At 31.9% G+C, this 13,551-nt stretch overlaps 1 long non-coding RNA gene across 1 annotated transcript; it reads left to right on the top strand.

Annotated features, from left to right (window-relative positions):
- The first annotated feature begins 11,365 nt into the window (after positions 1-11,365).
- On the top strand, positions 11,366-12,961 carry LOC125280237. Its single transcript, XR_007187560.1, has 2 exons — positions 11,366-11,848; positions 12,255-12,961. It is a non-coding gene; the product is annotated as an uncharacterized LOC125280237 (long non-coding RNA).
- Positions 12,962-13,551: the final 590 nt, after the last annotated feature.

Raw genomic sequence — 13,551 nt, forward strand, 5'->3', positions numbered from 1 at the left:
AATAAATAAACAACTGAAATGAATGACTACCTTGTAGGGTGTTTAACACCCTTCAAAAGCGTTGGGTGTCAAAGGGCATTCTTCCTGCTAGAGTCATCACTGCGACCAACAGACAAACTGTCGCATCAACATTTTTAAAATTCTACATCTATTTTTGAGTAGATAACCGATATTATACATCTTTGTATATTTTCAGTAAAGGGTATGTTTCCACACTGATAAAGACCTCATTCAAAAACTGAACTGCTGGTTTTACTTACAAAAATAAAATAAATAAATAAAAATAAAGTGTCGCAACTATATTGAGTAATTTGTACAAATAACAATTTAAAGGTGACATAACGTAAATACAAATCATTTGAATTTGTCAGTTACATAATATATATGTGCAGTTTATTGTTATGTCATGTTTATTGTGTAAGGTGAATTTATTGTGTAAGGTGAGTTACCTGTTTTTTATACAAAACGCACCCAAAATTAACTCATTGATCAAACTCGTTTGAACTGCGAGCAAGAATTCCATCCTAAACATGCATATACAAGTGCACACATCCTAAACACAGGCGACACTCTTCTGCATAATGGTATCCACAAAATTCAAAAACATTACAGAAACTTCTCTAAATGTCCAAAATAACTGAGCATTAAACACTATCATAAACAGCCAACATATTTCCCTTTACTGAAAAATGGAAAATTTTCTCTCCTAATGCAGACCCTTGCAAAGCATGCCGGGAACTATGGATCCACTGCCCAGTTAGTTATGTCTACATTAATTTGTGTGTTTCACTCAGCAATGTTAAGTTGACTGAACAAACACTTATTAAGTAAACCTGACAATATTCATTTTTAGTAAAAACAACTCAGTTAAATTAAGTTCATGTAGTTGCATGTTTTTTTTGTTTTGTTTTTTTAGTAATGTGAACAGGGATGGATTGAGTGAAATTAACAACAGTGAAAGTTAATTTTTGAATGTAACTTATTTTGCAGTAGCCATGATCTAGTATTGCACTTATGTCAGATGCTGAGTTCAGGCACACCATAAGAATATGACAACATATGACCACTTTTTTTATTTGAAGTTTAAAATAATATAATGCTTCGAATTAAGACGAGTAAAATTAAATATTCACTCAAGACAAATTTTTTCATGGGAACAGCACAGAGGAACACCTGGTCTCTGTTTGAATATGTGTGAATTTCTTAAAGATACAACTTAAGCTAAACAAGAGCAATGTTAAGCCCTCGTTCGAGGTTACGTGAGAGTTGTGAGGCATCAAACACACAGACACCTTCACATTTGGATTTTTAAAAATCGAATTAAACATTCACAGTTTATCTTAAAAACATACAGATTTTTCAAAAACTTTGTGTGTTGCATGGACGAAAATACTGTTTCAATCTTTGAGAAATAAGATCTAAGACAACTAAGTACAGGTTTATGATTTCAACATTTTACAGTTCTTGATTAATAAAAATAAAAATAATACTTTAGGTAAAATTTAAGCAAATCGTTATTACCATCGTTCGTCAGTTGTTATCTTTATACAGCAGACTTCTAGGAAGAATATTTGAATTCAATTAAAACTTTAAAGACTGGATTTAAACAACCTTTTACAATTAAAAGATCATATTTAAGATTGTGCTTTGAAATAAATTTAGTACAAAAACATTCACTGGAAAGGAGTTGGCGGTCTTAACATATGCTGTGACACAGAGGCTCATGTAGTCTGACTCCACCCGTCCATGTGAGGGTCTGAAGCATCATTTCACACTGGTGTTTATCCCTGCATGGGAGGATCTGGGAGTGTCTTGTTTATGATACAACTATTTATTTCACTTTTATTTTATTTTATTTTATTTTATTTTATTTTATTTTTTATCTTTGCATAAAGGACTACTTTGTCAGCTCTCTGAAAATGTAAGTTGTTTTCATATTTATATGTTTATAAAATATGTTTATATGATTAATTTAGGTAAAACTATAACTAAAATGGTTTAAATAAATGTTCAGTACCATATTTGTTATTATTCATTGTCTTATATATTTTATTTATATTCATTTAATTTAAACTAGAGAGAAATTCCTTTATATAGAACCAATTGTGTGTGTGTGTTTGTGCTAAGTGAGCGAAATTTGTCTCATGAGCGAAACAGCTTATAAAATATATTTATTTATTTGAACTATTTATTACTTGAAATGTGGAAACATGGAAACCCCTACATGTCTGGACATGACCACAATATCTCTTATGGAACATAGAGAGAAGGTATTGACAAGATTCATTGAGCAGGCCTAGAGTAACACTTTTAGTGTGTAAACATTTTAAAAACTGTAAGATTAAAATGTTTGGTAAGATCTCTGTCATGTAAACTACAAATATGCAATGCAATAGAAAAAGAGAGTAAAAGTCTTAATAAAAACAAAATAAAACAAATGGAATATCTTCAGTAGGCCTCAGAAATGAGGTGTCATTTTTGGGGGGTCTCCCAGGTTGTCAAGTGTCAGGGGAGCCAGGAAGGAAGGAAGGAAGGAAGGAAGGAAGGAAGGAAGGAAGATTTAGCTTTCATCCCTCGATAATAAACCATAGGAGGTGTTATATCCACCCTAACTCACTTTTAATAGTTTGACACACTGCAAACCAATCACATCCGCAGACAGAGTTGGACCGGCCCACAGCAATATGGGAAACAAACTCATTTTCAGTTTAGCAAATGGACTGCATGCATCTCAACTCAACTAGTAAGTTCCCTTAAAAATACTATTTCAGCTTATTACATAAAATTACTATTTCAACTGCGTTACTTAACATCAGTACTATTTAATACGGTTTCATATAAACCCTTTCATATGTTTCATTTATCATCATACTTTTCTTAAAGTTAAAAATATCTTAAAGCTTCAAAAATATTATTTTATCTTAATTCATAAAATTTCAACTGCGTTATTTAACATCAGTACTTTTTTAAGGTGGAAAACAAACTTCTTAAAGCTTTCAAAATACATATATTTTTTCAAATAATTTCTATTTATTTTACATTTAAAAGAGTTGGTATCACTAAATGATTTTAAGTGTATTTTAAAGGATCTAGTTTCTGAGTCATTTGATTGTAATTGTTTTGAGTGATTTTATGTATTTCTGTAAATTATTGTATTTGCTATATGTTGAACTAAATGTACTGCCTCTTGGCCCTCTTGTAAAAGAGATTTTATATCTCAAGAGTTTTATTTCCTGGTTAAATAAAGGTTTAATAATAATAATTTCAGTTGATTTCATATAAACACTATTTCATATGCTTTAATACTGTTTCATATAAACCCTTTCATATGTTTCATTTATCGTCATACTTTTCTTAAAGTTAAAAATCTCTTAAAGCTTCAAAAACATTATTTTATCTTAATTGATAAAATTGATATTTCAACTGCATTATTTAACATCAGTACTGTTTTAAGCTGGAAAACAAACTTCTCAAAGCTTTCAAAATACTTTTTTCATATAATTTCTATTTCTTTTACGTTTAAAAGGGTTGGTATCACTAAATGATTTTAAGGGTATTTTAAAGGATCTAGTTTCTGAGTCATTTGATTGTAATTGTTTTTGAGTGATTTTGTGTATTTTGGTAAATTATTGTATTTGCTATATGTTGAACTAAATGTACTGCCTCTTGGCCCTCTTGTAAAAGAGATTTTATATCTCAAGAGTTTTATTTCCTGGTTAAATAAAGGTTTAATAATAATAATTTCAGTTGATTTCATCTTATTTCATATAAAGACTATTTCATATTTTATTATTCCTTTATTTAAGGAGAAGTCATATTGAGACTATAGTCTCTTTTTCAATGCTTTCTTTAATACTGTTTCATATAAACACTTTCATGTGATTCATTTAACAACAGCGCTTCTAATTTATAAATCTTGTTTGTATTGTTTCATTTACAGACATGTGCCGGAATGCGGATATCATCGTGTCAAAGTTCATACGTTCAATCATCAAATTCCCACTGCCTGTTATAAACATTCCCACACCATTTCACATCCAATGCAATCATCAGATTGCCCACCACACCTGTATAAACACCATTTCCACTTCCTGAACATAAAAACATATGACACTCATAAACACAGTCCAGAAACAGATGGTCACACTTCCTGCTATAAACAAAGTCCGGAAACGGAAGGGCATAAGGTCACACTTCCCGTCATAAACACAGTCCGGAAACGGAAGGACAAAAGGTCACACCTGTCAAGTCATCAATCAAATGGGCCATAAATCACTTTTTGACACATGCCCCAGGGTAATGACTACTGGCTGAAAACCGTTTTCTATCCACTTCTCACAGCAAGGTGTGAAATGTCACAGTATTCAGGCTGTGGGGGTCTGTGGACACTTCCATGTTTTATGGGGCTTTCCATAGACATATGATAAAAACATTAAAAAAACAAATAGTTTAAGTTGTATCATAAACAAAACACTCCTAGGGATAAATTCCAGTGTGAAACAAATCCTTCAGACCCTCACAGAGACGGGAGGAAGCAGACAGATGAGCCTCTGTGTTACAGCATTAGTCTGCATTCCAGGGCACATTTTTTTGTACTAAATTTATTACAAAGCATAATCTAGATATTTTAAAATGATATGGTTGTTTAAATCCAATCTATAAAGTTTTATTAAAATCATATCTTCTATTTATCTTTCTAGAAGACTACTGTATCAGGATAACATCTGATGTCCAATGGTAGAAATGATTTTACTTAAATTTAACCTAAAGTATTATTTTTATTAAACGGCATTTGTTCAAAAAAAAACAAAAAAAAAAACAACAACTTTAAAATGTTACATCAAAAACCGCTACTTAGTTTTATTTGATCTTATTTCTCAAAGATTTAAGCAGCATTTCCATCTGGCAAATACCCACCAATGCGATGAAACATATTGACAAAGTTTGTCATAATAATACAAATTAAAAAAACAAACAAACAAAAAAAAAACTGTTTTTAAAAATGAATATTCAATTTTGATTTAAAAAAAAATTAAAAAATCCAAACGTGAAGGTGTCTGTGTGTCTGATGTCTCAAAACTCCCGTCACCTGAAACGATGACTTAACATTGCTCTTTTTAGTTTAAGTTGTATCTTTAAGAAAATCTCACATTTAATTCAAAGTATGATATTACATTAAAAATCAAATAAAAAGTGGTCATATGTTGTCATACTATTATGGTGTGCCTGAACTCAACATCTGACATTCTGCAGTATCTAATATTGCACTTATAAGTTGTATATGGTTTTACTTTTCTTGTAGCTTCTTAACTGGTCACTATCAATGTGGAAACATACCCTTTACTAAAAATATACTATTGGTTATCTACTCAAAAATACAATGAGTATTTTCAAACGTTACCATATGTTGTGGTAACTGTTGTCTGTTGGCCTTATGAACAGACTTTAGGGAGCACTGATGACAATGCCCTTTGACTTCAAACGATTTTGCAGGGTGTTAAAGAGCCTACAAGGTAAAACATAATTTTTCAACTAAGTGAATCCCCACATGTGAGGTCTTTCAGAAGATGTGACTTCCAGGGGACAATGGATCTCTTGAGAATATTTAATTGTGCTTAAAAACCAAAGATTAGGCCAAATCCCCTACCTGGCATGTCCGCATTAAATATCTTCGCTGTTAAAACCTAGTGTATCTGTTAAATATGTTTGTGTTTAAAAAACTTTACATTTAAGGTGAGGTATGTCTCATAGATTTATATAATTTTACTTTCTTTTTTTTTTTTTATTTCAATAAAGTTTCAATTCCTAGTAAATATAAGGTAAAACTATGGTAAACCAAAAGAATAATGTTGACAAATATGTTTGCTGCAATGTTTTTAACAAATAGATATTACCTTGCTCCAAATCAGTTTCTCACACAATGAAACCATTAAGGATAGCCAAAGGTTCAGGACAATGGGTGAAAACACATTACTATGTAAGATAGTTTTACCCCAAAATCAAATACTGTATTACACTTTTTCAAAATGATAATCTTGCTTTAAAGTTTGAATAAAAATTAGAAGCAAATGTATCTTCATACCGTGTGTTCTGACACAAGGCCATTAATTGTTTCTTTTTGTTTTATAAAAATTTACGTTTCTTGGCTCATGCTACTATTTATCAGCCTGATAAATATGAAGTTAGAGTAATACATGATGAAACAAAAGAATCATGCTACCAAATACGTTTGACACAAGGAAAAAGGGGTGATTTTAAAAATACAACATAACCAGACTATTTTTTTCTTTTCACAAACTATTAGGCAAAACTTACTCCCCCAAAACTAACTTACTTGTTAATAGGTCTTATTTTTTAAAGTTTCAGGCATGTTACAATCATGCGATACAAGTATCCAAGTGAAGCTTCATATTAAACAAAGAAAAGAATATATCATTTTCACTTGTGAACATGAATTATACACACTTCCAACATGTATTATACAATATTTGTACTCTAGTATCAAGTGCTCACGCCATTTTTTAAAAAAACGTTTTAATAATGATTTAGATAAGAATCCAGATTTTAGCATCCAACATGACATTTAAGAATTGCATCGGCTGTCTATTAAAATATTTGACTCAAAAAATAGATATTGAATATAGCTTACTGGCTTTCCTTTTTCCCTACAGATAAAAGTCAAACGTCCTTTGTAGGAATTATCTGAGTACAAAACTCAAATGCGAATTCAAGGGTCTAGTTACTAAGAAAGTAAATTGATAGTTCTTGTAGTGCAATTATCCATCTCTTCGATGTGGGATTGCATGAAGCGTTGACACCAAAACTAAGTCTGGTTGTTTGCACTTGAAACGATTACAACTGAGACATAATCTAACCGTAGCACTAAAAGCTATGCATTCATTAAAGTTTGAGGACGGTAAGCTACACACTGTAGTAAAGCTACAGATAAATCTCAACCGTGATCTTTTTCCGTGAATTACGAGTGCAATCAATTTTTCAATTCAAGAGGCCTAGTAACTAAGAAAACAGTGACATCATGTTGTTAGAGTCTATGCCACGCTGTTGCAATGCAAGCTCATTTAAGAAGAATAACATTGCAAGCCCTTGTGAAAGCTGTAGATGAAATTCAGACAATCTTTATACAGGTATTATATGTACACAATTTACTACAACCATATATAAGAGACATTTAGCTATAATGAAAATGTATATATATATATATATATATATATATATATATATATATATATATATATATATATATATATATATATATATATATATATATATACACATATAGAAATCCTCTCTTCTGATCTATTGTGAAAGATTGTGATTTGTAAATGCCATTTTTCCGCTAGCAGATGACCCCGTTTACAACTTTTGTTAGTTTATGTACAGTTCAAACATACTCGCAGGGAATAATGATGCTCCTACTACACAAGAGTGTTGAAACTAAAACTGTAATGTTCTTTTAGGTCATCTTTTCTGGTCTGTGTATGAAGCGGTTACAAGTCACATAATGCATCAACATGAAAAGTGAGTCTTGCTGTTTTTGTGTAACATTTACAACTATTGAGAGCTTAAAACAAGTCTATCTATTACACTTAGTTACAGCATGTTACAGTCATGGAATCATATTTTCTTTGTACTCAGGACTTCAATAAAAAGTAACTTGATGAGTAGTTATTTTAAGTGAAAGGTTAGTTGATTCAGGCCGCTCCAATACTGTCTTTTTAGGTGTCAGCCTTTTAGGTTTGATCCAGGAAACAGGCACGACAGTGTGTTGTCATATTTGTCTCGATTTGTTCTTCTTTCAGGATGCCATTATGGTAAGTGGCATACGAACAAAAAATTTTTAACATCTCTTAAATGTTTTTTACAATTTTAAATATTTGTTTAGCTTAAGACAAACTCAGTAAAAACAGTATATTCGTAAATAGAATTAAATAAATGCAACCATACAAATATTGACTATGAATAAATAAAACCTAACAACATACACAAATGATGGTTCTAACTCTTTCACAAGCCAGACTGATCCCATGTAAGTTTACCTCAAATTATTACCTCAAATTTAACATCACCATTCTTTATTTTTTTCCTCTGAATTTGTAACAAATTAATTAAAAATTATTTAACAGCATGATACTTCAAGCTGTTGACTGCAGCGGTTATAATTTTTCCATATTTGAATGTGTGTTTTCTACACATTGCATGCTGGGATGCATTCCAGTACCTTCAGACCATTTTCTCCATGTTCTGTTTTTTTTTTTTTTTTAGTTTCAAATGTCTCAGTATAGGATTTCTCTCACCTACTCCAAATAAAGAAAAAAAATGCATATTCTGATCAGATAACATAAAACCAATACTTTAAAATGGCTGTATATATGCCATGTGTGTGTTTGTGAAAGTTGATTGGTGGATTTTGGGGTGTTTCAGCTTGTAAAGAATATGTGTGCTTTTTTTCATCTCTATTCACAATAAAATTTGTAAAGACATTCGAATCAACTGGTGCGTGGGCAAAGGCCTGAAAGTTTAAATCTGGTGAGCAGTGCAGCTTTGTACACTTTAAAAACAGACTATGCATTGTTTGATAATTAGATTGCATAGTTCGCTATATTTGTATCCAGAATTACAGAGTTTGAATGTAAAAAATACCAATGACATTTACTTTAAAATTACAAAGATGTTACATTGTTACAGATGTTACAGGGATATCACCCTTTAATATAATGAGCCACATGTTTAATTACAGATTATGATCATTCATGTAATTTTACATTAATTTTTAGGCTTTGTAATGTAATTTAAACATACTAAAAAGAAGTAATTTTCTTGTTTAAAAAAAGAGAATTACTGTAATTTGTTATCAATACTTAAAATAGCAGTCAAGTTGATAAATTACAGATATTGTTTGTAATTTTACATGATTCTTTATGTAATTTAAGAAAACAGAAAACTACTGTAAAAAATGTAGCTATTTTCCATAAAATGTGTAAAAAATTACAGTGTATAGAGGTTAAAAACAAATGAAATTCCAACCTATTTCTACATGTTATGGACCATTATTATGATCTTTTTTTTTTTTATACCTCGTAACCTGTGAAAGTGAAAATATTATAACTGTGATGATGAAAATATTATAACTGGATTGATTGAAAATAGTAAACTGGATAAATTATTTTCAAGATTTATCTGGAAAGGGAGGAAACCCAGAATTAGATATAAAACACTTCAGCTGTCAAAGGGAAAGGGGGGAATGGCACTGCCTTGTTTTCGAGATCATTATTATGCTGCCCAGATTAAACCTTTGGTAATCCAGTATATCAATCTAGATGGAAGGAAATAGAAAGTGTTATATCTCACGATGTTCCAATTCAGGCAACACTGGGAGATGTTGGACTGATAAATATATTATTAACTATAGATAACCCTTGGTTAAATGTATCCCTAAACATTTGGAAGAAAGTAGTGAAATTATGTAATTTGAAAGATTCCATGATATTGCTGCGCTGGTGTGCCTATGGTACTGAGTTTGTTCCCAACAAAACACATAGTAGGTTTAAAAGTTGGACACCTAACGGCTTAACTGCCTATTGGACATTTATGAATAAAGGGAAACTTCAGAGCTTTCATATGCTTAAAGGAAATCATGGGCTAGAGAACCAAGACTTTTATAGGTATCTCCAATTGCGGCACTATGCAGAGCATGCTTTAGGAGATGTATCAAGGAAAGTAGAACATAGGTTATTAAAAGTTTTTCTTCTAGCCTATTAATTAGATGTCTGTAAAAATGTGATCTCAAAGTTGTATAGTGGGCTACAACAAGCTAAGATGATAGACATATTATACATAAAGGAGACATGGGAGCGGGAAGGCAACTTGAGTCTTTCAGTAGAGGAGTGGGAAGCAACAGTCATCATACTCTTTTTTTATTTCATTGGCTTTAGTTTTTGAAACATTTTAACCCATTCATTTATATAAAAAACCTCATAGAGAGATAAACATTTAAGTATACAAGTTTTATATAGGAAAGTTTCTTTGGCTACAGATTATGTCATTATTTGTTTCTATACCCATCAGCTTCAGCTGTGTCTTTGGTTTCTTTTGTTCAACCCCTGTATTTGTTTTGTTAACAAAGAAGTCAAAAAAAAAAAAAAAAAAAAAAAAAAAAAAAAAAAAAAAATATATATATATATATATATATATATATATATATATATATATATATATATATATATAAATAATAATAAACTGGCGACATATGTAGACTTCTCTACTTATGTTTCATTGTGACTGTTATGTTTATGACTTCCTGATGGCAACTCCCTGTACACCCCGCACAGCAGGGGTCAGACCCCAATCGACTGTCCTGATAAACTCTACGCAGATCTTGGTTATCGCAAGTAATCTGGGTTTCCTAACCAAAGGAGGATCTAGCGCTAGATAGTACAACAGATTTTTGACAACTGTACCAGCGTGGACCGCTGTGCTACGTACTGCAACCATCACGTCATTCAAAAGTTGAAGTAACATTGTCTGGTTTATATAATGACCGCCAAAGTCACTTTCCTGATTGTCTGAGCCTGATGCACGCTTCTTCAACATGCCCCTTTGGGGCGTGTGATCAAAAAACCCTAACTTCAATGTGTTAAAGCACAATGAGATTCCAGAAAGTTTATATCAAAGACAAAGTTGATAACGTGCAAAATTAAATTTTAAACATCTAAACATTAATGAAATGACTATGCAGAAACTAATGAAGAGTAACCAGATGTCAGTAACATGGGGACTGAATGTAGCTGAAAGAACTTCATATGTTCATACTTCATATGACTATGTTTAAAGATTATTTCAGAAGACAGATGAGCAGATTAATGCATAAGATCCTTGAAGATGTATGCGATCCAGATAATGATTGTGAGAAGGATACCAAATATGTAACAAATCTCAAAAATATAATGGACATCATAAAAGGCCTGAACAATTCATGGTTTGATACAAACACTCATATTACAAGTTTGTGTATTAACAGCAAATAGCCAATCTAAAAGTTCTGGATGTGACGTCTGAATGTAGCGACGAGTTTGCAGTTACTGAGGTTCTTTGTATGTGTACATACTGTATGTAACAGATCTATGTGTGTCACTGTTTTCAAAAAATGCTGATGATACCACCATCGACGGAATCATTAAAACGGTGGTCAACTACGCCCTAGACCAAAACATGGTAGCCTCCAGAGATTTTCTTTTTCTGATAGACCACCTGTAATGTCATGATTGTTTTACTTTATGTATGTAATGCCATTTTATCATCTACACTACTATGTGTATACAACAAAGTTGAAATAAAAAGCGTCACTTCTGTAACCCAGGTCATTAACCTAGGTCACTAGCATTTATTTGCAATTTTATATAACTATTATTGTCATAAAATATATAAATATATAAAAAAAGAAAGAAGAAAAATGCAGTAAAATTGCTTTATAAATTAAATTTAGAAATGCTCTTGAGCCGATTGCTCATTGGTGAGGTGAAAAGTTAGTCCCGCCCCTTGCCGAAAGTTAGCGGACAAGCAGGCAGAACGAGAGTGAACTTGAACGAGAGAAGACGCAGTTGCACAAATTGTGATTAAAATCCTTTGTTTAATAATCCAGCGATAGATTATTAACAAGTTGAATTTATATCTGTGATTATATAACTTTTAGAAACTCGACTGTTTGAGAATAGTATTGTGTGACGACGTTTGAACCGGACATGATGAGACTGACGCAATAAGATATAATATACATCTTTTCCGGGGAGAAACAACTTTATTTTTGTTTTCTGATTTATACTTCTCCTTGGTGAGTACAAACTTCGTTATAAAAAGTGTATTTAGTTATTTTGATTGTGAGTACTGTGAATTGTAATGTGAAAAAGGAATTATAACGGGTAAAAAGTGATGTAAAAGTTTTCAAAAATGCTTTAAAAGTGTGTCAATATGATATATGATTGTATATAGTCGTGTTTAAAGGTTTATAAGATGTTTTACGTGTTAGACGGAAGGAATTTCTTAACGTGAAATGCGCGCCATGCGGTGCTAGGGTGCTAACACTGTGCATAGGCCCTAGTGTTGGATTGAGCACATGGTGAATTAGCATGTATGTTCTCATGTATGTGCAAATGATTTATACAGAGAGTTTGATTTAATTTGAAATGATTTATTTGGACAATGACATTAATGTTTCATTTTGGCTTTGTTGTTACAAGGCTGGGTTTTTTTTTCTTTGTGAGAATTGTGTTCCTGAATCCTGTCCTTGCTGAATATTCGCATTCCGGTCGGGACTGGCGAGCCATTCCATCCTCTCGTACCTGGAAACAGAGAAAAGAGCGTGAAGTCTGCCGAACTGGTAGGATCAAACAAAAGAGCGCGAAGTCTGCCGAACTGGTAGGATCAAACAAAAGAGCGTGAAGCCTGCCGAACTGGTAGGATCAAACTATTTTTGCTTTGATTTTTCTGTTATTTCTCCCGAGTTTTTTCTATCTGGATCTTCGGTGGATAGAAACATTGTTTTTTCTCTCTCCTGGATTAAATTTCTTCTTCCACTTTTTGATGAACATTGCTTTATACTCTTGAATTTGAAATTGAGACACTGAACTTAAACTCAACTGGACATTTAGACTGAGTTGAATGCAAAAACTGAAGCTCATTGTGAAACAGATTTCAAAAATATTTCAAATCTGAACGTCTCAAAACTGAGACACTGATTTTGAAATTGTGTGTGAAATTTATTATTTTACTGTTTTGTTTATTTTTATTCTGAATCTGAACCTTGATTTGGGTTTTTGAATTTGTATACCCTTTTGTTATTTTGGGTTTTATTATTCAATTCACTTGTTATTTCATTGCAATTTAAAGAGAAGGATTGAAGACAAAAAATAATCAATCAAAACAATATACTACATTCTCTTCCATATTGATTGACTTTATTCTTTATTCTACTTTATTCTGTGTGATTAATTGATTACAGACTATTACTAGATTATACTATTATACTTATTACTTACCTTTGCTCCTGTGAGACGATCCTTATCTTCTGATTCTGGTCCAAAGGAATCCCCAGCGGTTAACGTGTTCCACAAGTGTTTTATGCAGTGACCTAGAGTTAGTCAGAGAAGTGCTACACACTAGTAGGACCGCGTTACACGAAAAACTTGGCGAGCCACCAGCCAGGAGCAAAATAACAGCATAGTGTAATAGTTATTAGTCAACTTGATAACCACAACAGTCAATAAAGAAAAATAAAAAAAAATTAAATAAATAAGCCCCCCCTTCTCTTCAAAGAAAATCAGTTCTACAAGCAAAAATGGAAGCTGTGAAACGTGAGAACATTGACGTCAAGAAATCAGTCATTGTAAGTGGCTTAACTCTCTCAGATCCTGATCAAGAATTAGAAGCCTGCTTAATGAAATATGGATCCATCAAACGCAACATAATTATTGACGATCCCAACTCAGAGCACCACCAAAGTGCCATTGTGGAATTTTCTTATGACTCTGCTATGCA

The sequence above is a fragment of the Megalobrama amblycephala genome, linkage group LG12 (assembly GCF_018812025.1).
Source record: "Megalobrama amblycephala isolate DHTTF-2021 linkage group LG12, ASM1881202v1, whole genome shotgun sequence".
In the NCBI taxonomy this organism is placed as follows: Eukaryota; Metazoa; Chordata; class Actinopteri; order Cypriniformes; family Xenocyprididae; genus Megalobrama; species Megalobrama amblycephala.